General features: G+C 36.5%; 1 pseudogene; it reads right to left on the bottom strand.

Moving 5' to 3' along the window:
- Positions 1 to 219: 219 nt before the first annotated feature.
- LOC144246288 (uncharacterized) lies at positions 220 to 20,000 on the bottom strand (annotated as a pseudogene).
- Positions 20,001 to 25,071: the final 5,071 nt, after the last annotated feature.

The following is a 25,071-nucleotide window of genomic DNA, read 5'->3' on the forward strand; positions in this document are numbered from 1 at the left end:
GACTTTCTTGTCATGAGAGGCCCAGAGTTGGACACAATTCAAGTACAGAGGAACAATCAGTTCCATTGTTTTGTTGGCCACATTATTTCTGATCCAAGCCAGGAAGCTGTTGGCCTTCTTGGCCACCTGGACACACACTGACTCATGTTCAGCTGCTGTAAACCAGCACTCCTGGTCCTTTTCCACTGGGCAGCTTTCCAGCTACTCTGTTCTCAGCCTTTAGTGCTGCAGGGGTTTGTTGTGATCCAAGTGCAGGACCTGGCATTTGATCTTGTTGAACCTCATACTGTTGGTCTCAGCCCATGAATCCAGCATGTCCAGATGCCTCTGCAGAGCCTTCTTACCCTCATCAGATCAACTCTCTCACCCAACTTGTTATTTGCAAACTGGCTGAGTGTGCACTCAAACCCCTCATCCACATCATCAGTAAAGATATTGAACAGGACTGGTCCTTTGGTGAACCCCACTAATGATAGTCTCTCTTCAGATACTCAGATACTCAGTCATTCCTTCTCAAGGCTGAACAGGACCATCTCTCTCAGCCTTTCCTTGTAAAAATAGATGCTACAGTCCCTTAATTATCTTTGGTACCCTCTGCTGGACCCACTTCAGGATCTCTTTGTCTCTACTGTACTGAGGACCCCAGAACTGGACACAGAACTTCAGTTGTGGCCTCACCAGGGCTGAATAGAGGGGCAAGATCATTTCTCTCAACCTCTGGCAGTGTTATTCCTAATGCACCCCAGGCCACCTTCTTGGTCTGGTCTTCTTGGCCACAAGGACACACTGCTGGCTCCTGCAGCTTGTTGTCCTCCAAAACCCCCAGCTCCTTCTCTGCAGAGCCACTTTCTGACAGGCCAGTCCCCAGCCTCTACTAGGGTTATTTCTCCCAGGTGCAAGAGCCTGCATTTGCCATTTTTACATTTCAGACAGTTCTCTGCCCAGCTCTCCAATGTGGTGAGGTCCCTCTGAAGGGCTGCACAGCACTCCAGGGTATCAGCCACTCCTCCCAGGTTTGCACCCTCAGCAAACTCACTGCAGAGGCATCTGCCCCTGTGAATAAGTTAAACAATACTGGGCCCAGTACTGAAACTTGGGGGATACCAAGAGTGTCTCAGACTAGACTGTGTGATTGATTAGTACCCTCTGGGATCCTACTTCTTGAATATTTTATACTTGTTCAGCCTGTGTAATTTAAGGCAACATGGGTGGAATGAATCAAGTCTCTAAATCAGGGATTCAAAAGAGGGATTGAAGAGATCAATTTTATGCCTTATGTAAAATCCCCAGCAGCTTAGAAATGCAATAGTAAGACTCTGCTTTTCAACACCAAACTTTCTACACTGATTTGTATTGTATTTGGAGGAATAAAATGGAAGTAAAGTTAAGTTCAATAAATGTGAGCTAAGTTAAGCATGAAATGTTCTGCAACAGGACACTGATATTGAAAATAATTTTAAATATCCAAAATTGGAAACCAAAATTACAGAATAAATATTAATAATACTGTAGTATGAAAAAAAAGAAATTCTGTTTACATTAATTAAAACATCCTTTCTTATTATTACTTATTATATAAAGATTGCATGATCGATACCAGTAGACTTCTTTCTGTCTTTCTCTGTTCTGAAAACCAGTGCAGTTCTGCAGCTGCACAGAGTCAGACCACAGGTTTGTCTAGTCCAATAGCTGGCCTGTAGCAGTAGCAACCAGAAAAATCTTATAGAAAGATTAAGGGAAAATGGAAAATATTATAAAGCAATTTTCCTTTTATATCCTATCAGTTTCTGACAATCATGAGGATTAAGAACTTCTGAGCTGCAGGTTAGGCACCAGACTCATTTTTAATAGCTGCTGACGGACTTTTCCCCATATACCAGACTAATCCCTTTTTCAATTCAACAAAGAATTTTGTGACATTCTTTTGTCTGAATTGAGCCTGTTATCAAATAATTTCACTGGTTATGACCAGTTTTCTGTAGCAAAGGAAATAGTGAATAATCATACCCTATTCCTCACTCTTACCCACAGATGAAAGAGTTATGGTCTGTCTCAATTTTGTCTTATCCAATAAGGACATCTAATTTATTCAGTCATTCCTATATGGAAATATGTTTTGAGTCACTGTTCTTGGTCATTGTTTAGTTTCTCTCTATACCTCCTAAGATGGGAGGATAATAGTTTTCAAGGACTAGAATTGGGCTTTTAGGGAAGATGGTGTATGTGTTTACAAATTAGATGTTTAGTCACATCTTGTCACCTGAGTTCCTCTTTAATTCATGGACACATATTAGTATCTCTAGAATTTTATCACTTGGACATTTTTAAATAAGGTGACTTTTTGCATTTATTTTGCCCTTTTCTTCCCTGAATTTGGCAAAAGTTGAACAAAGTAATTTACATCCTAGAGCATTTTTGCAACTGATGTGATGAATAAATTCTAGTCTGGTTTCAGTGGTTTTGTTAATAATATCTACATTTACCTTGTCTTTTAACAGTTACCAAATGTTGAGCGGTTTCCAGCAGAAGGAGTAACAAAGGTATTCTAATTCTATAATTTATTCTTGTTGAAATTTTGTTTGGTTCAGCTGAAAATTAAACAACAAATGAGCACAGTGTCAGATATAATTACATATCTGTAACTGGAAATAGAAAAGAAGATTTCTTTCTAGTATGCACCAGAAAAACCTTATCCAAATCACTAAATGCATTCTATATTATTTTATGAGAACAATCCTGACAATTTTTTGTGACAATTTTTTCATAAGAATATTTTATTTCTGTACTAAATTTCATATCAGTAATTATTTGTTTTTGTCAAGTATTTGGGAGTTCTAAAAGTATCCAGTTTAGACTTGGGCTTGCTATAATAATATATCTCAAAAAAATAGCAGCAACAAGCAAGGAATTCTAGAAGCAAGACAAGCAATAATACAAGACGTATTCTCTCTTATATTGTCACATCAATATTCATATAAAACCCTTGTCAGAAAAATGTTATTTCTTTCCTTTTAAATATAGTTTTAAGGAATTCCCATGGCTTGCTGACCAGTTTGTCTGCAGCCTCAATTGTTTGTTTTTTTTTTTTTTTTATAGAGCAAGGGAGCAGCATCTAAGGGAAAATTTCTGGAAACATGAGAGGGCTTGGTGGTCTATACCTTTAAAACTTAAGACTGTGCTTATGTGGACACATTTCTCTTTCCTCTGCATTGATTTAAGAAGCAGGAACTGAAAAGTAGGGCTTTTGAATCATGTTCTGTCTCAGTGGTCTTTGGATACTAAAGGACTCCATAACCTTGTTCCATTCCATGATCATCTAATCTAGTCCTTTGAACTAAAGTCAGTGTGTTTGCAGCTGGATTTTATAAAGAGGGATGTTTTGAAGAAGAGAAACATTTCTGAGTTCACATATAATTTGGTTTGGGGGAATAGAATATTGCACAAAAATTGTGGAATTTTGAAATACTTTGATACTAATTTGAACTATAATCAAACTTTTAATGCATTACTTTTTTGGTCTTTGCAGAAATGATCTTTACAAGTAAATATAATTTTATATACAGAAAGGATTAGGGATAAAGCAGTCTAGACCAGAAATAGACAACTAACATAATTTTGTTGATATTATTATTGTTTTAAAGGGAAAGCATTAGAATGACACTGAATGTCTCTGAAACAAATGAAGGACAAAAACAAAATACTAATTAATTATGATGTATTAATGGAAAGAAAGTTTCTGTGTATATAGATGCTTTAATATGACATTTCAGTTTTAGGGTCAATGTAACCACAGTGGGTTGAAAGGAGATTTTTATTTTTATAGCATTTTTTCTAACAAAGCATTTTCTGACAAGGCTTCCAAATTAAAGTAAAACAATCAAGAAAGAAAGAAAATTAAAGAAACTTTATGAAATGAGACAATAGTCATTGTTTTGAGAATTTACAATTATTCAGATATAGTTTTCCTTTTCTATAAGAGACTGGACACAAGCACAGTCAGTTCTCAGAGAACATTGGGAGGTTCCATGAGTGAAAGAACTTAGAGCATGCTGTACCTTTAAAGGCAAATTAAAAGCATATCTGATCTTTAGGTATGAACTGGAGAAGGACAGCTTATTCATTTCCAATCATCAAAGCATTTTATGAACTGAAAAAATTGAAATATACCCAAAAAAGACAGTGCCAAGATCAATAGTGAGGGAGATTTTAAAAAAGAAACTTCCAAAATTATTGCCTTTTAAGACAAAATTAGAATATGTGTAGTTTTAAAGGACTGTGAAATGTTCTGTATAGGTTGAAGCTATATTATTAAATTCTGGTCATTTATGAAAATAATGCAAAATAACCCTTCCTTCTTTTATTGCAGGAATCCTTCATTTTACACTCTGAAGTTTTTTTCCCATTATCATATAAATGTTCTATCAGACATTCACCTGTAAGAATATCTGAGCTTCCCTTGCCCTCTTTGGTCACTCGTTTGGAATTGTTGATGCAGAATGCTCATCTAATTTTGGAATTGAGGTACAGTGCCCATTTTGGCAGCAGTAACTGGACAAAATCCTCACTCATTGTCAACATGACTTTTCAAGGTTTCTGAAGCTATTTTCAATATTTTTTTTGTGATTTTGATCATGAACTGAAGTTAATTAGATTTTATTGTCTTGGCAAAACTCCAAAATGCTTCAAATATATCACTAGCCATGAGCAGTTGCTCATGCATTGCAGGGAATACAAATCTCTTAGTTTGTTTTCTATTATTTTCTCACCTATCTGACTAGAAATAGGCTTTTACCACTCTCATCTCATGATAAATATGGCAGCACTGTTTGTCTTAAGCATTCCTTAAGCATTTCTTAATACCAAGTTCCCAGAACTCTATAATGTAAAGATTCAGTTACTGAGAAATTGAGTCTTTGAACTGAAATGGAAAAATGTAAGTTAAAGTGTTGTTTGTGTTGTTGTGGATACTAAGAAAAAAGACAGCAACCTTTAGAAAATAAATAATTTATACAACCATGTAATGGTCTACAGAAAAAAAACCTACTACATAGTGACTACAATTTACAGATGAGTATTGAGTTATCTGGAAGTAAAGGACTAGAGAATAGAAAATTCTATTTCTAAGTGTGAAACACATAGTTTGATTTTTTATTGTTAGTTTATTCATGCCTTTTTTTTTTCCTTTAGTTTGGTGTTGGATTGCTTTTTTTGTTTTGTAGAACACTATTAAATGGATTGATATGAAATACCTCAGCTATGCATTGGCCACCTCTGAGACTCTTTCATAACACATGGTCTGGCATTATAAAAATGTCTTTAGTGTTGTTCTCATAAAACTTCTGACAAAAACCCTCCACTTGATTCTTTTGAAGTCAATATATATTGGCATGTGCATATATCTCCTAGCTTCGTGCTATTACATGGAATATGGTACCTCATATCTGGATAACAGAGAAAATAGATACAGATCATATTAATGGTCTGAATTCAAGAAAAAAGGATTGTACATTACAAGACTTAAGACAGTACTATCACATGCAGATATATTAACAGATATATTATACATATTATTGGAATTTCAAAACTTTTCACACATCCTTGCATATTGTATAGTTATTGTAAGAAACTGGAATTTCTGTAGCAGTCTACTGGGACACAAGAAAACAAAAAAATCAGAACTAGTGAACAGTCTGAAATGCACTGTTAAAGAAAAAAAGTTGATCAATACTGAACTGCTTTTGTGTGTGTGTTTACAATATGAAAAGTGATGCCAAAGAGATCTGCTGCACAGGTGTCCAGATTAGTTAGATATCTAGAGTTCCTCTATCATCAGCACAGAGGAAGAAACACTGTAAGACTCCAGCCTATCATACCTATATTAGAAATTTATTTTAAGAAGGGATGAAGTCAATTGTATACTTGATTTCACTGACCACAAGGAAATTTGCTTAGCTGCAGGCACCTACATGGCAGATGTCCATGTTTAGTTACTTGAATGCCATTGGATTTTTAAATTTGGTTTTGTTGTTTTGTTTTTTTTTTAATTTTACAAATTTAATATGTTATAAAATAAAATATTTTATCTTCCAGTCAGTTAAAAATATCTCTATTATAACTAAATTTCTAGCTGACCGTTTCCTATATTTCAAGCATATAGGAGACTGTACTAAGAAGTGAGAAATTCTATCCAGATTTTTAAACAGTTTAAATTCATACTTTTTCCTTGACTACAGCAAGATGGGGATGTGGAAGGAGTGGACCCAGGGAAAGAGGTAGAAAGAGTGCAACCCATACTTCCTAGATCCCTCATAAATTGTTCAGGTGATTAACTACTAGTGGTGTTACACTCACTTCATTTCAGGTCTGAGTTTACCTAGCTTCGAGTTTTTTTCCTTTGAAAAATTTTATTTCCTGTTTCACAGTACAGTTCTACTGCGAAACACTTGATATGCAGTACTTGTAGTAATTATATATTATTTCTGAAGATTTAATTGAATCTTAGTCTTGAAGCAGGATGCTCTAGCTACAGTGCTAGTCAAAATTAGTTTTACACAATTTAAAATTCTCACATTGAACATAGGTTTTCTTATTTTTCTGTTAGTAATTGAAATAATATTATTATTCCATTTTATCACTGTAAAATATTTCTCATTATAATAAAAATTGGAGATTATAGAGGATAAATAAAAAACAGGTGATATTTATATTTTTGATCTGTCAGAAATGCTAATGATAAAATTTTAATGCTTTGGGATTCAGAAATTGAAATCCTGTCTGGATAACTAAGCATTTTAATAAAGCTGCAAGAAACATGAAAGAATTTAAAGAATTTAAAGTATTTACTTAGATTTTTATTTTTAAATTCCTGTATATTTAGTAGAACTTCAATTCTGTTTCTGTACCCCTTTTTGAAACAATATTCTATGCAACTGATCAAATGTTTTAAGACTCCCCTATACAGAAATACCATTTCGTTTGCTTAGACTAAACACCTCAAGTGTTTAAGGTGAACATAAATCACCCACTGGTAGAGGTAACTGTTGATCAGCATAGAGAAAACTCATTAATTTTCACATCACTGATGTGCTGACCTGTGTCACATTGCTTTCTGGCAGATCAAGGCAGTAGGGAGCTTCATATTACTAATTCTTCATCATTTAAACCATAGATGTGAACATAATGAAAACTATTATCTTTAACACTTAAAAGTAGACTACAGATGTAAGACTAAAACCAGTGCATTTTTTGTGCCATTTCCCTGATTTGTTCTCTCCTTATGTCTGTATCTGGTTTCAAACTGGTTCTACATATTTATTACACTCAAGCTTAAAGTTTTTCTCTTTAAATTAGTCATCCTTTCATTTATATTGGTCTCCTCTTCTATCCCATAATGCTCATATGGAATTACACCAGTGTGAAATTTGAGCTAAATATCAGTCTTAGAGATGCTATAGCTCCTTCACAAGAGTGCTGTGTATGGAAAGGTTATACTGGAATTGTGCACATGTGGTAATCTGTAGAAGAACTATATCTCACCAGAAGAAACTCAAACTCTTAATGGTGCATTGTACACCACAGCTAAATAGCTAAATAGGTAATTCATTCCCAGCTCTCCTTCTTTCACTGCAGTGTTTCATCATCCTTCCTGTTTAAAACTTTCCTGTGAGTGAAGCCTGTTTTCATGTACTTAGATAAATAAAAAATTAACTCTTATTGGCTATTCGTTAAAATACTGAGGGAAAGATACATGGTTTCAGTACTTCTTGAATTTTAAGCCTTCTAGTGCTAATTCTGATGATATTCAAGGGGACTTGGTTTTTCTTTGGTTTTTTTTTTTTTTTTTCTTTTGTTTTGTTTGGTTTGGTTTGGTTTGGTTTGGTTTGGTTTGGTTTTTTTTCTGACAGAGACAATTTATAATGGATAATTTACATAATTACATGATAAATCAGCTCAAGGTATGCTTTTATTGTATTAAGCAAAACTGTATCAGCTACATTATAAGGGAAGAAGAGTGGTTGTGCTACCTAGCTAGATTAAATTTAACATGCATTTTAATAAAAGTAAGTTGTGTTTACTCTTTTTCATGTGTGGAAGCCACATTAACTCTAAAGATAAAGCACTGATATTAAATTGCTGCCAGGAAATCTTTGTATCAATTCAGCAATTCGGACCACTAGGTCTGCCAGGTGATAGGTGATAACAAACCTTCTTTCTGTGTCATTTGCTAACACTGCTAAGTAAAAAAAAAACAAAAAAACAACAAAAAACCCCCACCAAAACAAAAAAAAAATCAACACTTTTATACCCAACAAACAAAGTAAAAAAAAAAAAAAAGTTAAGCCCATTCAAATAGAATAAAATTTCAGAGGAATTTTATATATGGCTTCAGATAAAAAGCCTTTTGACATTTTCTGGCTGGTAACAGTTCTATTCTAAGAGACAGAAATCTTCCTTGAAGATAGGGAGAAAAGGAAAAGTCTAACAAATTCACTGGACATATTGTTGCAAAAGTACATTTTTTTTTTGTTGTGGAGAAATATATATAATATATGTTTTAACATTTTAAAATATAGATGGATTCAAGAAGTCTACTCTGGACCTGAAGGTGAAGATGCATCATTGAATTTGTTTATGGAATGAAACATGAAGCCTTAGAGAGCCTGATGCTGAAACTGTCAGTGTACCATGAATCACTGGTGCATAGGATAATGTATTATTTTTATATGCTTCTCCCTGAATAAAAATGACAACAAATAAGGAGAGCAACTTAGGAAAATATGGAAGATAAAAGCCAAAGCTGAAACATTTCACTACAATTCTGGAGGTCAGCAGCTTTCTGAAATATTCACATTTGAAAGACACTAACAAAAGCACAGTCTTATAGTAGTATATTGTTTGAATATTTTGGTCAGAATTCCTTTGGACTGACACAGTCTTTCAATTATGTGCTCAATTATTCAATCATAATATATGAAGAATGCTGTTTCTCAGTCACAAAGCAGCTCAGTGATTTTTAATCCATGTAAACCAGGCTGCTGAAGAGGAGCAATGAGCTAGACTGCTAGCATGCACAATTGGGTAACATATTTTTTCTACTGGAGGATTCTTCTATGAAATGGTAATAATGAAGCTATTGCAGAAAATAGAAATATCATATTGCATTTTTCACTCTCCCGTGGGATTTAGTCCATTGCTGTTTCTGTGATGGTCTCTATTTCAACTGTGTAAGTGATTGTCTTGTCATATTTATACTTTCCCTCTTGTACCTTTGGTGTAATCTTGCAAGTGAGTAACTCAGTATATCCAGTCCATTTGAAGTAATCTCTGAGCTGTCTAATTGTACAGTGTTCCATTGTTGGTACTCAGTGCCTCGTTTGGTAGATTTTCTCCACGGATTTGAAATACACAATGCAGAAATTACATGTTATTTCTAAATATATCATCTGTTTAGCTGTAATCTTCTGAGTTAACATGATTATTATTATTCTTGTGAGTCAAAACAAAATGCTCCCCTAATCCTCATAAATTAAGAAACAATGTTTGTTTCATGGTGTGTTTTTAGCCTAATAGCAATGTGCTGTAGGTGGCACAACTTTTAGAGCATTTTGTGTAACACAAGTAGTGCCTCTGTGACCTGTTGAGTGGCAGTTTCACTGCAGAAGATGCCTTTAGCTCTTTCTGATTTTCTTTTAAGAACAGCTCCCTTTTACAATATTAACATGTTTACAAGGCCACAGCTCTTTACCTTTAAGTTGTGGTAAATTGAGATACTCACAGATGAACACAAGGAAAATATTAATTAATGTCAAAATTAGGTGTGAGAAACTCCAGCCTCTCAGATTTCTGTCTGATCCATGACAGCAGGTGTCCCTTTGGAGCACCACAATTCTGAAAAGGACTCGATAACAGATACCAGGATTTTGTTGTTTTTCAGAAGAGCATTATGGAAGAAGTGTGAGAGACTGAAATGTTATGGTTAATGGCTTAAACACTGCTATAAAGAGCTTTTGCCCATTATGGCAAAAATATATAAAGAAGCTGTGATCACCTAAGCCCACACTTACCTGAATATAGCCCCTGACCAGAACTCTGGACTGTGAGTTAATCTGCCTAAAGAGTTTTGAGATAAGATAAAGCTGATGTTAAATCCCATTTTCTCTGGTCTAGGGATAAGTAAACAGGCTGAGGGAGAGGAATGTATCCACAAGGAAAGCCAAACCCAGCAGCTGTCCTGAAAATCATCTCTGGCAGTGTTCAGGCTGGGGAAGGCCACAGCCCACAGGCTCATCTGCTGAGGCCAGGTTTGTACACACTGCTCCCCAACCAAGGAGAGAGTTTTGGGTGTGTGGCATAACCTCCAGACCCAGGCAGTGACCACCCACCCTCCCTTGCACAAACTGGCTCAGGTGTAAACCTCCACCCCAGGAAGGCCACATCCACGGGACAGACACGAGCTAGGCAGCTGAGGAGGTGTCACAAAACATCAGAGACCCTCGAACCACCCCTGAGTCTGATTCCTCACACTTTCCACCTGGCTGAGGATGGCTGCACATGATGCAAAGTGATGCAACAGATCCAGAGTCTGTTGGAAGTGACTGTGTCAAACTTGCCCTCCCAGGGGAGGTACCTGGGCATTCCCATGTGTCCAAACATACATTAATCCATTGGACTCTATGCTTTGCAGGACTCTCACCACCAAGAAGACCAGAAGAACAGGATCAACAAACAGGATGCCATGGGGATCCATGGAGTGGTGATATTTTCTACTTAATCTGTTCTTTCTCTTGGTCACTCCTCATTTTTTTATTTTTTTCTATCATCTCACATTTACTGTTAAATAAAAGCAATACTATTGCCATTGACAAATGGTCTCCTTTGCACCTTAATTTGGGCAGAGGTATTTCTCTAATAATTTAATAACTAGATCATAAGTCCATTTTTTTTAAAGAAATCTATGCAGCAGCGGGGGAAGGTGTTGGAAAAGTCTTTTGATTTGAGTGCAATGGTGTTTGATCTCTATATCTGATGAGTATTCAGAATACTCTTGTGCCAGGAATTGCTTCCTTATTTACCTAAATCAGTGATTAATGTGCACTAACAGATGTTTTAGTTTTGAGAACAAGCATTGGTTGTAAGAGCAAAGAGTGATAAGGGAAGTATATTATGACCTGATCACGTCTTTGAGACACTCTCAAGGAGAAGAGATTCGTTAGAAGATCCAAAACCATATCCAAATAAGTCCATGGAAATAATTAGCATAAATGCATGCATTCAGGAAATGTAATCAATATGTAATACAAATGTGATGCATATGTATTATTTTTGAGAATATGTATATCTTGAGAATATAACTTGTTCTGTTAGGTTGTTGAGTATGCATTGCTTTATGAGCAATCCCCATGCTTCCAGCACTGTTAATAACACAATGTTGGCTTTGTAACATAGTAAACTAGTTGGAGATTTAAATTGTATTTTTTCAGTGACAAGGGGAGAAAGGAGATATTTGAAAACTAAATATTAGGCTGGCAAGTGTGTTACAGGGCAGTGAAGCAGTGCTCAGTGTTATTGCTAGTGGCTGTATGCACTGTCTTCATGATCACTGAGTGAATTGCTTTTCTAGCAGTTGCTGTCAGTGGACATCAAAGAGTTTGGGACAACTGGCATTTTCAGAAGAGATAGGTAATTGAATAGGCTTAGCAATGTGATAGGATTGGAGAATTCCTAAAAATACATGTCCTATTATATTCACATTGTAAGTTTTAATAAGATCTCTCCTTGCAGCTATGAACAGAAGTAAGATTAAAACAAGGTAGTCTGTACGCATTAAATATTTAGTTCATGCTCACTTGATTTAACTGAGCATTAAAAAATAAGTCTTTTGATAATGAGAGCAAGATATTGCTACTCACAGTGAGTAGACAAGAAAGGATCTGCAGATGAACATTGCTGTTTGTTCACCTGTTATGTAACTAAGAATATTTCTGAAACTTTGAAAAGGAGATGGCCTACAAGGCTTGAAAAATAATGCATGCAGGAATTGAAAATATCTATTAACACAATGATGGGTATTTGGATCATCATAACAATCATTGCGACTATAGCAATGAAACTGGTTGTTATTATAACACATTTTTAGTTTCAAGCCTTTGTAATTTTTGCAATTATGTTGAAAGCTCAAGACAGCCTAACCCAACATGAAAAAGATTTCAAATCCGTGTTTAGCCTTTCAAGGCTGAGTTTGAGCGATTTACTAGAATGTTTAACTTTCAAAGAGAGTGCCCATTAAGAGCATTAGTGGGGGAGTGCATTGATTTATCAGCTCAAATACTAGGCTTAAATAAACTCAGGGAAAAAAGAAGTTAAATAATTCAAATAGCAATCAAAATGTGAAAAAGATACACTTTAATACTTTTAAAGTGTAAAATCACCACTTTTCATATCTAATCACTTTTGTCAATTTAAGAGAACTTAAACATCACTCACTTTGGAGTTGATATCCACAGGATCAATTCATCAGCAGATTAAGAACAGCAGCCAGGAGCTTGCTTTGGTGATAGCTTTCAAATGAAATTATTGCTCAAATAGACATGGGAAGCAAAATAAGACTTCTCAAAGCTGGCAGATGAATAGGCAAGTTCACAATTATTAAGTAGATTAATCAAATTTCTTAGTAAAACTGTAGTTTATAAAAATTAACTTCTGAAAGAAGGTAATTTAAAAGAAAAATTCATATATTTTAGTATTGCTTGTTAAGTGATGGGACAGACTTTTGCTTTTTCCAGCATTAGAAGTTTGATCTAAACACATTGAAAGGAAGCCTGCAGTCTTAGTTTCTACCTCCATACTGATTGATGTAATTCCCCCCACCTTTATTCCATATCACAAGTTGGGATTTGTGTTGTTTACATTCCCCAATATGTTATAAAACTTATTCTTTCACACTTTAACATCTATAATTTAATTTTTGCTGACTCATATTTAAATCTCTCCCTTAGCCTAAATCTCATTATATTCCTCTTTTACCAGGGGGTGGATGGTCCTACTTGTTCTACTTGCTGGATGGTCCTACTTGTCCCTTTACCAGCCATGAAAGGCTTTTCCTTGAAAGGCACCTTAGCCTGTCCTTGGGACCCCATCCCTCCCTCTCCACATTCCTGCAGGGCTTCACCATCTGTGGTTCCACCAAATTCAGTGCAGCTGCACTCTGCTAATCTGCTTCAACGACATTACCTGCCTTCACTTCAACACCTGTATTTTCCCCTAACTGGTTAAGGTTTGGTTTTGTTTTTTTTTTTATTCTCAAAACTCCTGTGAAATACTTCTTATCATCTTCTCTCTGTAATTAAAATAAAGATTTATTAGCCAGGAACTGTTTCTAATAACACCCATGCACAGTGCCCAATTCAATAAGGTTCTTATTTCTGTGAGAACCTCTCTGCTTTATGCATATGAGCCTGACTAACCCATTTTGTAAAGGCATACCAGATTACAGGGCAAAACGACATAAAAATATGGAGTGGGCAGCACCTGTGCTACTCCTCTGATTCTCCAGTACAAATAACCAGGTAAGCTATCATGGCTGAGCTGCCTGCTGGTGGTACTTGGCAGGTCACCAGAAGAAGCCTTGACCTCACTGCTGGATCTACTGCAGTTTCTTATCAGCTCAGCTGACACCCCTACCCATAAAGATGCTGTAAAACAAGTAAAACATAACATATCCAATAATTAATTCTTCCTGGACTGGAACTGTATTGTTTGGATAAGGATAATTCCTGAAATTATACTGTAGTATAAGTTGAATTTCACTCCACTTGCTGTCTGATGCAGAAAGGAGGCATCTACGGACAAGGTCTTTCTATAAGTTTGGGTTTCTGTCACTATGAAGACATCCCTTCTCCTTAAGTCTAATTAGGGGAAGGAAAAGGACCTGAATGTTCCCACTGCTTTAGGAATGAAAGAAAACACAAGAAAGAGATATTTTTGATGCTTTTTGAACCTACTTTGCAGCTGAGCTTATTTGCATTTGAACTTGATATTTACTTTTCCCTACTGGGTGTGGCAACACCTCTTCCACAGATGCCCTTGAAGAGAAAAACAAAAAAATATCCCTATATCTGAATACTTAAGCAAAAATTCTCAAGGTGCTGCTACGGAAGTGGATATTAAAATAGGTATCTCAGGCTATTTCTGCTCAGAGATGGTATTCACAGGTGCTTGCAACCATTTCCCCTCCACTCACTTGTGTTTAAGAGATCTTACTAATTATTTTGAGTTTAATGCATTTAAAAATCTTCTTGGTAAAACAAATCTGAAAATGGAATTTGCTAGCTAATAAAGGTCCCTTAACTATTATTAGTATCTTGGCACTCTCTCTAGGTTGTGAATCTGTTGGGACTAATTTACTGAAGCCCTATTATTGAAGTATTAATCATATCAGACTTCCAGCCATGTCTGTCAAGTGCTCAAAATAAGTGTAACATTATTCTTTTTCACATACAATGTCTCCAACTTTCCAACTGTCAGATAAGAAAAAAATGATGTAGCACTCCTTTGGAATTCAAATGTAATACCACATTCATTCCCAATCTAGTACATTTAAGACATTGTGAACCTAATTCTCAGTGGGAGTATATCAGTGCAGCTTCACTTATCCCAATGGCAGGCTCTGCTGATTGACATCAGCTGAGAAACTCTGCAAGGTACACACGAGTAACAAGCACAAGCCTTGAGAAAAGTAGGACCCTTTCACCTCTTTGCCTTCATTTGTGAGCTCCAGGTTAGGAGTGCTTGCTACTCTAACACTGACTTTTTTCAATGAGATTTTTAACACCTTTTCTAGCCTAGGAGATTCTCTCTTTTCTTCCAAGGTGGAGGAAAATTGTTCAGAAAACCCTTCAGAACAGGAAAATTTCAGCTCAATATGTTCAATGTTTATTACATCCAGAATTAAGTTAGTTATCCTCAAAGTTAGGAACATGTTAATTGACAAATAGTAATATTGTTTTCACAAGCAAAAGATTTTCCTCTCTTTGACTTTTTCATTACTGGTGTTATCTGTCCCATGGAATTTCTTTTGCTTTTGTCATTTACACAAACTCTATGACAAAGAACTACAACCCTTTCAACAAATAACAAAATTACATCACCTCCAACTTACTGGTTTTATTTCCCCATAGCTCACAATCATCTCTAATTCCTATGGTTTCTTTTTCTACTTTAGTCCACCCATATTCAACATAGCACTGGGTAACACACTGACCTCATGATATCTAATCTCTTAGGCTGATCTGTCTGTCCATTTTGTGTATGAGGGTGCAAAAGACTGGAGTAGAATCTCCAGACTTGCATGCTGTTGGTGCTGTTTGTTCAAGCTTGCTATTACGTGGTACTTTCCTGGCCTCACTCATTAAATACTCAGGAGCTAGCACAGAACAATGCCTCAGAACTTTTATTCCTCATAGAAGTGAAATCAAAACTGTCTTATTCTTTTGGGAAAAACTTGTCTCTTCCTCTACTACCTTTTATTTACCACAAGGCAGAAGATAGGTTTATACATTTCAGTTCTTCAGACTACCTCAACTCAGATTATTACATACCAAGACTTTTTTATAACATGAAGCAGCTTTACTTCTACTCTGTTAAAACTCATTTTTTCTCATAAGTTATACAAAAGATAACTTTTTTTTAAAGGTTTATGCTAGGAGAAACAGCCATTTTTAGTCCTGAAGTCACCTGGTGCCTTAGGTTGTATTGTCAATGTCTGAACTGACCCCATCTTTCTAAGCCAAATACAACCTCAGCAGCAGCTACCTAGCTGGGATGCACACTTTGATAGATCTTTCTAGCTGGCAGACTGCTCCTGTCGGGGTCATCCATACACATCATCACATGTACATCACATGCTACCACTATCCATGATTATGTGGCAAAAGAGCATTCCTTTGTTATGCTTTCCCTGGCAATTCAGGGCTACAAATCACATTTCTATAGTGATGTTCACTGGAAAGTTCTGTATCTGTGAAAATACATGCAGCTGTGTCTACACATTACCTGCTGGTGAGGAACTCTGCATGACTCTGCAGGTGCAAATACAGAGTAAAAAACACATTAGTGTAAACCCACTTGGCTTGTCCTTTCTGCAGACAGGAAGAGGAAAGAGAGTTTATATTAATACACATAAACTTGCAGCAAGACCCATCTTACACACAAGCCCCAACTCTACAGGCTGGACTTCCACTGCTATAAACACCATTACACACTGCAGTTTCCTCATTCAGATCCTACTATTCCTTCTCCAATAGTCAACTACTGCTTTCTTTTCTCTCCCTCTTTTCATTCAACCAATGGTTTTTCCACTTTTTTTCAGCCTCCTGGCTTCGCTCCATCTTGTGCTAAGTCCTGTGATACAGAGACACTCATTTTCTGGGGTCAGATTCATCCTGGAGAATTGTTTTTTTATCCTAAAAATAGAGTTAATCTTCTGTGTTACAGCTTTCTCCCCTTTTATTCCTCCCCCTTCTCTCCTCTTTAATAATCACTTACCATCTCTACTGGGAAGTATTTTGTGTTGCCAATAAAGTCTTCCTTGTCTGACTACAGCTCTTCTTCCTCAGGGAACTGACCATGCTGCCATCACAAAAAACTTCAACAAGATGAAGGTGCTCTTTTTTTTTCCTTTTTGCAGAAACAATACAAAAACCCATGAATTAGGAAAATACAGATGCTTCTGGCACATCACACATCCTAGGAAAATTCACAGTAACAAGATCCTGCTAATACAGGTCGGCCAAGTCTGTAGGTGTATGAGCAAGTCCTGATGTGCCAGTCAACTGCTTGTTGCTTTCACTCTGTGGAATTGGGGCTTAAACACAAGACATTCTGTGCTGCTGGCCCCTGGCCTCATACCTGTCTGAGGATACAGATGCTTTGTTCTGCAGTCGCACAAAAGTGTGAGCCAACACGCATTCATTCTGGACAACTGGGAGGTTTGGGCTTGAGCATGAACTTGAAAGCAAAGTAACATGACAGCAGAAGACACCCAAGAAGGGAAATTTCTTACATGATGTATGTGCTACTATTCTCTTCAGTTAATCTTGATGGGAGTGGTAGTGTAACTAATCCAACTGTGAAAATGGTAAGACTTCACAACTTTTGTATGTCTTCCCAAATACTGGAAAATAGATGAAAAGTCAAGCCAATACAAATTAATTATAGGATAGGTGAGCATGATATTCCTGTTCAATCAGAAAATTGTATACCTGTCAAATGTTGTGACATGACAACCTTCATTTGTATATAACAGCAAAATCATCTTTTAAGCTATGAATTTCTGAAATTTATTGGAAATAAAAAATATTGAACATATGAACAAAAAATGAAAAAAAATTATTTTCAATATTTTGACTGGCCATCTTCACCTTTATTAAGTTTCTATTGAATATAGAATTTTGGCTTAGAACACTCCCTGTATTAAAATTCTGTTATTGAGAACTACACACTAGCCTTTAGCATCAATGAATAAAATTTCTGTATGTTATAAGAAAAGGGCAGCTTGACTGATAAGAGGGAAAAATAGTATTTCTTCTATGTTGAAATTTATAAAGTGTTGGTTATTTAATTTTTTGTTTTTCACTTCTACAACTTAGTTTATGTAATATATAACTGTATAATGTCTACAAATGGATTGGTGTTTGTTAGTAATCCTCAATAGATACAATATACATGCAGTGCTTCTGGAGGAAAGACCTCCACTGAAACCATCCCATTAAAATTTTTCTCTTACATTTGTCTAATTTTTATTAAACAAATAAGAGGACCTCTGTCATTCTCAATGCTCCTAGCTTTTATCTAAATAGCTAAGTACATTGTTCATGTTTTCTCTTTCCTTTGTACCTGGTAATCTGATTTTTAAAAATACAGCATATTTTAATTAAAGAAATGTGTGCATACATGCAAGAGAAGATAATAATAACTCCATTACAGTAGAAACTTGTTAATTTGCATTAATGATAGAGAGAGCTATGGTGAATTACAGAATTTTGCAAATTAACATCAAAGTGAATAAATAATGAAAACCAGAGGGTAGTCAATCCACAAAAGTTTCATTAATTCCTTTAACGGGTTGTTATTTGGCTATAATTATCTGCATTTTTTGTTTTTCTTTTATTAAGAGCTAGTGGAATGTCTGATGTGTAATTATGCTAAAAATTATTTCTGCTCCACAAAGTTTACAATCAAGAGGACACCTGCTGAAAAACAAGTAGCCATTCTGGAAAATACACAGGTGAGCCTGACCTGTTATTCTTCCTCATCATCATCCATATCCATTGCTGAGCTGTGTCAGCAATGAGCATGATAGTGGTCATATGCATACTGGAACACAGCCTATAGAAAGAAAGCCTTTAAAGTAGACACTGGAAGAAATTAAAGGCAGTTTTGGACTGTTCATACATAAGTGGAATGCAGATTAGTGAGGTTTTTATGTATGATGCAATTAAAATTAAGTTTATCACAGTATAGTTTCCTTTTAATTTAAAATAATTCAAAGGTGAATATGAATGTACCTTTTAGACTTTTGCAAACAGGTCCTGATACCTTAAAAAACTGTAGCAGATTGTGTTTGAACTACTAAAGGACATGTTTCATGTTAGTTTTTTACAAAATCATAGAATGGGTAAGGCTACCCAGTCCGACCTCCCTGCTAAAGCAGAGTCATCCTAGAGCACGCTGCTCAGGATTGTGTCCATATGGCACGTAATAGGTTAAACAATACTGGGCTCAATATTGAACCTTGGGGAACACCACTAGTGACAAGTCTTCAACCTGTGCCACTGATAACAACCCTCTGAACTCTGCCAGTTCTCAATACACCTCACTATCCACTCATTCAGCTCACCCTCCCTGAGCTCACCTATGAGGATCTCATGGGAAACCTTGTTGAAAACCTTTCTGAAATCCAAGTAGGCAACACCCAAGTCTGCAGTCAGTTGTCCCATCATGGAAAGTAATCAGGCTGGTTAAGCATGACTTCCCTTTGGTGAATGCATACTGACTACTGATCACCTTCTTGTCTTCTACATGATTAAAATGGCCTACAGAACATTCTCTTCCGGGTGAGGCTGACTGACCTGTTTCTCCTTCTCTCCCTTTTTAAATACAGGGGTGACATTTACTTTCCTCCAGCCCCCTGGCCTCTCTCCTGACTGCCATTATCTTTCAAAGATGAGAGTGCCATAACAATGGTGTGTGCCAGTTCTCTTGGCACTCTTTGGCAAATCCCACCAGAGCTCATGGACCTGTGGATGTCAAATTTGACTAAATGGTCTCTAGCCTGAACTTCCTCAAACAATGGAAATTCATCTTTCCTCCAGACCTTCTCTGTGGTTTTCTGGGTCAGGGATTTCTGAGGGCTGGCCTTGTCAGTGAAGACTGAAAGAAAGAAGGTGTTTAGTATCTCAGCTGTCTTTGAATGTTCTGCTGCAGAATTTCCTGTTCCATTCAATGGTGGGTCCACATTTTCCTTAGTATTACTTTTGTTATTAATTTAAATTACATTGAAATTCATTTATATTAAAATTAATTGAAAAAGTTCTTGTTGTCCTTGACATCCTTAGTCATATTTAGTTCCAAATGGGCCTCAGCCTTTCTCATTTAATTTCTGTATACTCTGATAACTTCCCTATATTCATCCCAAGTATCACGTCCCCTACACCTCATGTATCTCCTGCTAATGTGTGAGTTTTCATAGGAGTTTCTTGTTCATCCATGCAGGTCTCTTGCCTTTTTTGCTAAATTTCTCATTCATTCTCTAGGGCATATTCCCATACGATTATTCCAAGAAGATTCCTGAAGAGGGCAAAGTTAGCTGTCCTGAAGTTCAGGTGTGTAACCTTTTCATTGCTCGGCTTTTTGCAGGTATTGAACTCCTTGATCTTGTGGTTGTTGTAGTCAAGGCTTCCCCCAGTGCTCACATCACATCTCCAGACTTTGTTTGTCACCATAAGGTCCAGCAGCACACATCTTTCTGCACTGGCTCCTCTATTACCTGTTATTGTCTTTTAAAGTACAAGAATTGTGGAGAGAAATGTAAAAATTTGGGCAGTAATGATACAACAAATTCCATCTTAATACTGCTTCAGTTACATTGGCAGTGCACATTCAGTCCACTTGATAGTGTCTGCCCCAGAAATGATTGGTGCACTCTTGTCTGTGTGATGTGTCTAAACTAGAAGTGATTGTGGTTTTTTTTCACTTTTGGTGTAAATGTTGACCCAGAAACTGTGCTGGGGCACAGCAGGTCACAGAAGTACAGATGGTGTTGGCCACACTGTCATGCAAATGGCTTTGTAAGCTGCCTTTACCTTGCTTTCAGCTTGCCAAATGCTCAGGCTACCTCCAGCCTCCAACTGTTTCAGCAAATCTTCTGCCTGACCGTGGATTTTCAGGACAGAACCTAATTGAAAAAGAAGCATGGAGAATGTGAGGAAGGCACAGACATCTCTTCAGGTGAACCCCTGTTCGTCTGAATTAGCTGGTTCTGGGTTTGTTCCCAGGCAATCCCAGGTCAAGTACTTTGCATACATGTTAGATAAGACCTAGGCTCTCCTGAGCAAGATATGTCCTTCTGAGAAAAAAAATCATAGAACAGTTCAAGGGATAGCTCCCTTGGGATTTCTGTTCTGATGGACAGGAGCATTGGTAACACTGTTTCTATGGAAACATCTTACCTAGTTAGTGCACAGCTATAAAATAATGCCTCTGTAATTGATGTTGGGCTTTTTTTGTGGGCTGTTCCAGAAAAAACATGGACTGTGTTCACGATAAATATCCTCAAGGTGTTCACATCTGTGTTATCTAAATGCTAGCTCCTATTTCAGCCAACTTGATCATTGAATAAACTGCAGTGGTCACTGAAGTACAAACTTTTACTACAGTGCTGTTGGGTACTTCACTGATTGGCATCACACTGGTTACTTCATGCAGCTAGGAAAATCCACTCTGATAACTTTAAAGTGATGATTATAACACATTTTATTTGGATTTGGACATGTCTGTCCTAACCTGGGAGGAAGATGAACTTTTCCAGCTATTCTGTGACCATGTCCTCCCAGAGGTAAAGGTTCAGTTGATACAATTTGCCTTGGTTTGTTTGGATGGCAGTGTGTTTCTTCTTAATTGCCATAAATGGTGTGCACCAGAACTGCCAGTTGATGAATGGTGAATCTGTGAGACTGTGTGCTCCTGCATCTTCTGCTCTGCCATCCCCTACACAGAATGGTTCCACCCTGATCACCCTGATGCATGAATTCATACAAGCACGGGCACACTGTGGAGCAGGAAAACAGATTATTAAAAAAAAAAAAAAAAAAAAAGTTTTACATCTAAGTAATTGCAATATTAATTTCTGACAGTATGGGCAGATAATATATCTGACTTTGCAGTATGCTGGAACATTCTGGATTATTTGTCCAAGTCTGCAGCAGCTGTTGAGAAAAAGCACCTGTGAAGGAACAGTACCTGCACTAATATTTGATTTATCTGAAAATGGATCACTTGAACAACACAGATCATGAAAATGAGATAGCACAGAACTAAGTGCTTGGGAAGATGGGAAATAGGCACAGTGCAGGAACAGACATTATGTATACCGGGGGCTACTCTGGGTTCAGGTGTAGAGGAATGAAGGCAAAGCATGATAGGATTTATTATAGTTGGATTTAGTTCAAGGACAACTCTCTCTGGTAAGATGTTAATTTCAGAAAAGATTTCATGAATCTCAGTCTCCCGTTAAACAAAATAGCAGTTAGAAAATAGAGCAGATGCAGTAAACCATTAAAAATGGAGGCTCATTTGATATGGATTTTTCTTGTTACTTTAGTATCCCACTTAATAAAAAACCTAATGTGGAAAACACTATAAATATGTCACTCATCATAAAGCTGCTTTAAACAATGAGAATGTAGAGACATAGCAGGATGAGCGTAAGCACTAAAATAACATACACAGTAATTCTGCTCTCTCACCCAAGAGCTGAAGAAAATGAAGTGATAGTAAGACTACAATGTCTGCAATCACTTTTATTTTATTCATGCTCCACTGAAGTTTGATGCACATGCTCCTGCCCATACTACACATTTGTGTTAGATAACTGGCAGTATTTCAGTAATGGGAATAGATACGTGTGAATGCAGGATTAAAACTTCCTTTCTTCTCTCAATGCTATTTATATTTCAGACCTTCTCATTTCTACTCATGCCATAGCAAAATGTAGCTCTCATTTTAGTAATCATGTTTTTCATAGTCATCCTACTTGTTTTCTCAGTGTACTTCCATAAGTTTTTGTCTTTGATATTTTGTTTCAATGTGTTTATCACAACACTTAATCTCAGTTATTTTCAATTGGCTGACATGGAGCTGTTGCTTGTCTTCACATCTTTTCACTTCACTCTTCCTTTTCTATCATTTGTTTATTTACCTTATTTTTCTTTCCAGTTACTTTTCAGTCCCCTTTCCTTTTCTTCCTTCCACTCAGCTCATTATCTATACTTCTCCTTTTTCCTACTGAACACTCTTTTTCTCTCTTGACTCCTTTCCTTTCTTTTCCCATTAGCTGCTCAGCCAGACATTTCTCATTTGTATTTTCTTTTCTTCCCACTCCATAATTTGTTTGATTTTGTACCTATAGAAATATTCTCAAGTGTACCAAGATGGACGGGAACTCATAAGCAAATAGTGGAGAACTGGATAACTGAGAAAGGGGGAAAGGGCAAACCATGAAATAGGAGAGTATGGTAGTTTACAGGCAAAGATGGTCCATTTGGTGGCTCGATGGCATTGTCCAACATATCATTGAAATCATTGTAGCTTCTTTTCTGAGAATGAAGTCTGGGTCTAACAGCCCAGCTGCTGGGAACATGGTGCTAATGACACCTGGGTTGTGGGTTTGACACCCTTATGGACCATTCAATTTAGAGATGGACTTGATTCTTGTGGAACTCTTCCAACTCAGAATATACTGTGAAATCTGCGTGGTGAGGTGGATAGCTTTATCTGAGACGAGGGGCACAAGGTTGTTCTTTCTGTAAGCTCCACAAGAAAGTGGATACATTTTTTTTTTTTTCTTCTTAAGCTGCCCACAATACCTCTGAATTTTCTTCTTAGATGCTTTCCTCCCAGCAGCTCATTGTTGGGAACAAATGCAATATCTGTCCGTGCTTTGTCAATGTGTCATTCTGGAAACTACCTTGATGGATAGAAATGCTCTGGTACGTGGTATCACGCTCGTTGTTTTATTAATAAACTTTTCTGAAAGATTTTAATGGAGCTGGCATGTAGTACCTACCATATAATAATGATGTCATACAGCATGGCATTTCAGGAGCTGGTACAACAGCCAAGTATGGCCCAATTAGTGCAGTAACTGTGTAGCAGCAGAATCAATGTAGAAATCTCTGATGTAATTCCTGCAAGGGTAAGAAAGGGCAAGTAAGCAGGCATAGCATATTGCTATTAATCAGTAAACATTATGATGCTGGTATAACATCTCCTCAACTAGCCCTAGTACAACATATGCTGCATTAGTAGCATATGTCACAAATTTTGAGGTCTTATATAACATGCACTATCTGTACAAAAAAATTAATAAATCACTTCCACGTGAAAAATATATCCATAGCTTAGCATTTTCTCTGCTCTTGTTAGGAAATTTTGAATACTAGTGTTGTATTTTACTGGGGAGACAGTCAACAGTACTGCCCAAAAACTCAGTATAAGCTTAAGGTTGAAAACAGATCCCATATCACATTGTGGAGGAAATACTTCCCTGCATGTATTAGTTTTACATTGTAGAGTAGTGTATTTGGGTGGGAGCAAGAGACACTACAGACAGTGGGTAGATGGAGGCTGCAATGATAGTGAGAATATCTAATACGTTCTCTTCACACTAGATGCTAAAATTGTACTTCTCTGGAAAAATACTGTTATTAACATTGTACCTGAAAGGAGTGCGCTTAGCTTATATAAATGAAATCTGGATAATGCCTTTCAAGTCAAGTTTCCTTTACTGTAGAACTTATTCAGTGTCTAAGAAAAAAATGCATGAGAAGGCATCAGTGTTTACATTGTGACTGTTTAGTTGTTTGAAGTCATATGCTTCCATTTTTTTGTTTTGGGTTGATTTTCATATTAAGATACTGATGATGTAATTACCTATAGATACTTAAGGTCCTCATATTCTTTGTGACTTTTTTTAAAATTTTGGTCTAAAGAAGTCTGTTTGGAGGGTAGAATATGAAAACTGTATCTCAGAGAAATAAAAATCCACTGGATCATATTAGATAAAACTGGTATGGGGACATTACTTCTTTATATACAATATTACTGATATATGTACTGGAATGTATGTGTTCAAGATAAATATTTAGATTTTGCAAATATGTTTGGAAAAAATAGAAGGAGAATTAAAAGCATTAAATTAGCTGGGAATCCTCCCACCCCTTCCTTTCTGTAGTGAATGTTAGAGAGTTTAAAAGCTTAATGTATTCAGCAAAATTAAGGCGATAAGCACATGAGCTTGCTTTTTAATTTTTTCCCTGAAAGACAATAAATTTTACTTTGTCTGACTGTAGGATAAAACTGTCAAGATGAATAGTTACCCTGCAAAAGTATGTCTGTCCATAGCCTGAGCAAAACATAAAAAAGAGTCTGATCATAATTTATAAACTTGCTCATGGCCAGTAAATTTCTGACACCAGAGAAGTTTTGAATCTAGTTTAAGAATGCAAAATGTAGATTTTTCTCCAGGTGAAAGAAATCCAGACAAAAAGTTAGTTTTAAAAGTTAAAATAATTCAATCCTGTTCTCTTGCTAGGGCACAAAAATTACTTCTAGCTGACTTTACTACCATACATTGCAGTTATGTTTACCAGTAGTTCTGTCTGCTGAGATTTATTCATTCCCCTGGAGGTAGGTTTGAATAAGTAAGTGGTGGATATCACTATGCTTACAGTAACGCATGGGTACTCTGAAGAATATAAGGTCGTATGAGAGAGACCTTCAATTCTCTAGTAGAAT

The sequence above is a fragment of the Lonchura striata genome, chromosome 5, assembly GCF_046129695.1.
Source record: "Lonchura striata isolate bLonStr1 chromosome 5, bLonStr1.mat, whole genome shotgun sequence".
Taxonomy (NCBI): domain Eukaryota; kingdom Metazoa; phylum Chordata; class Aves; order Passeriformes; family Estrildidae; genus Lonchura; species Lonchura striata.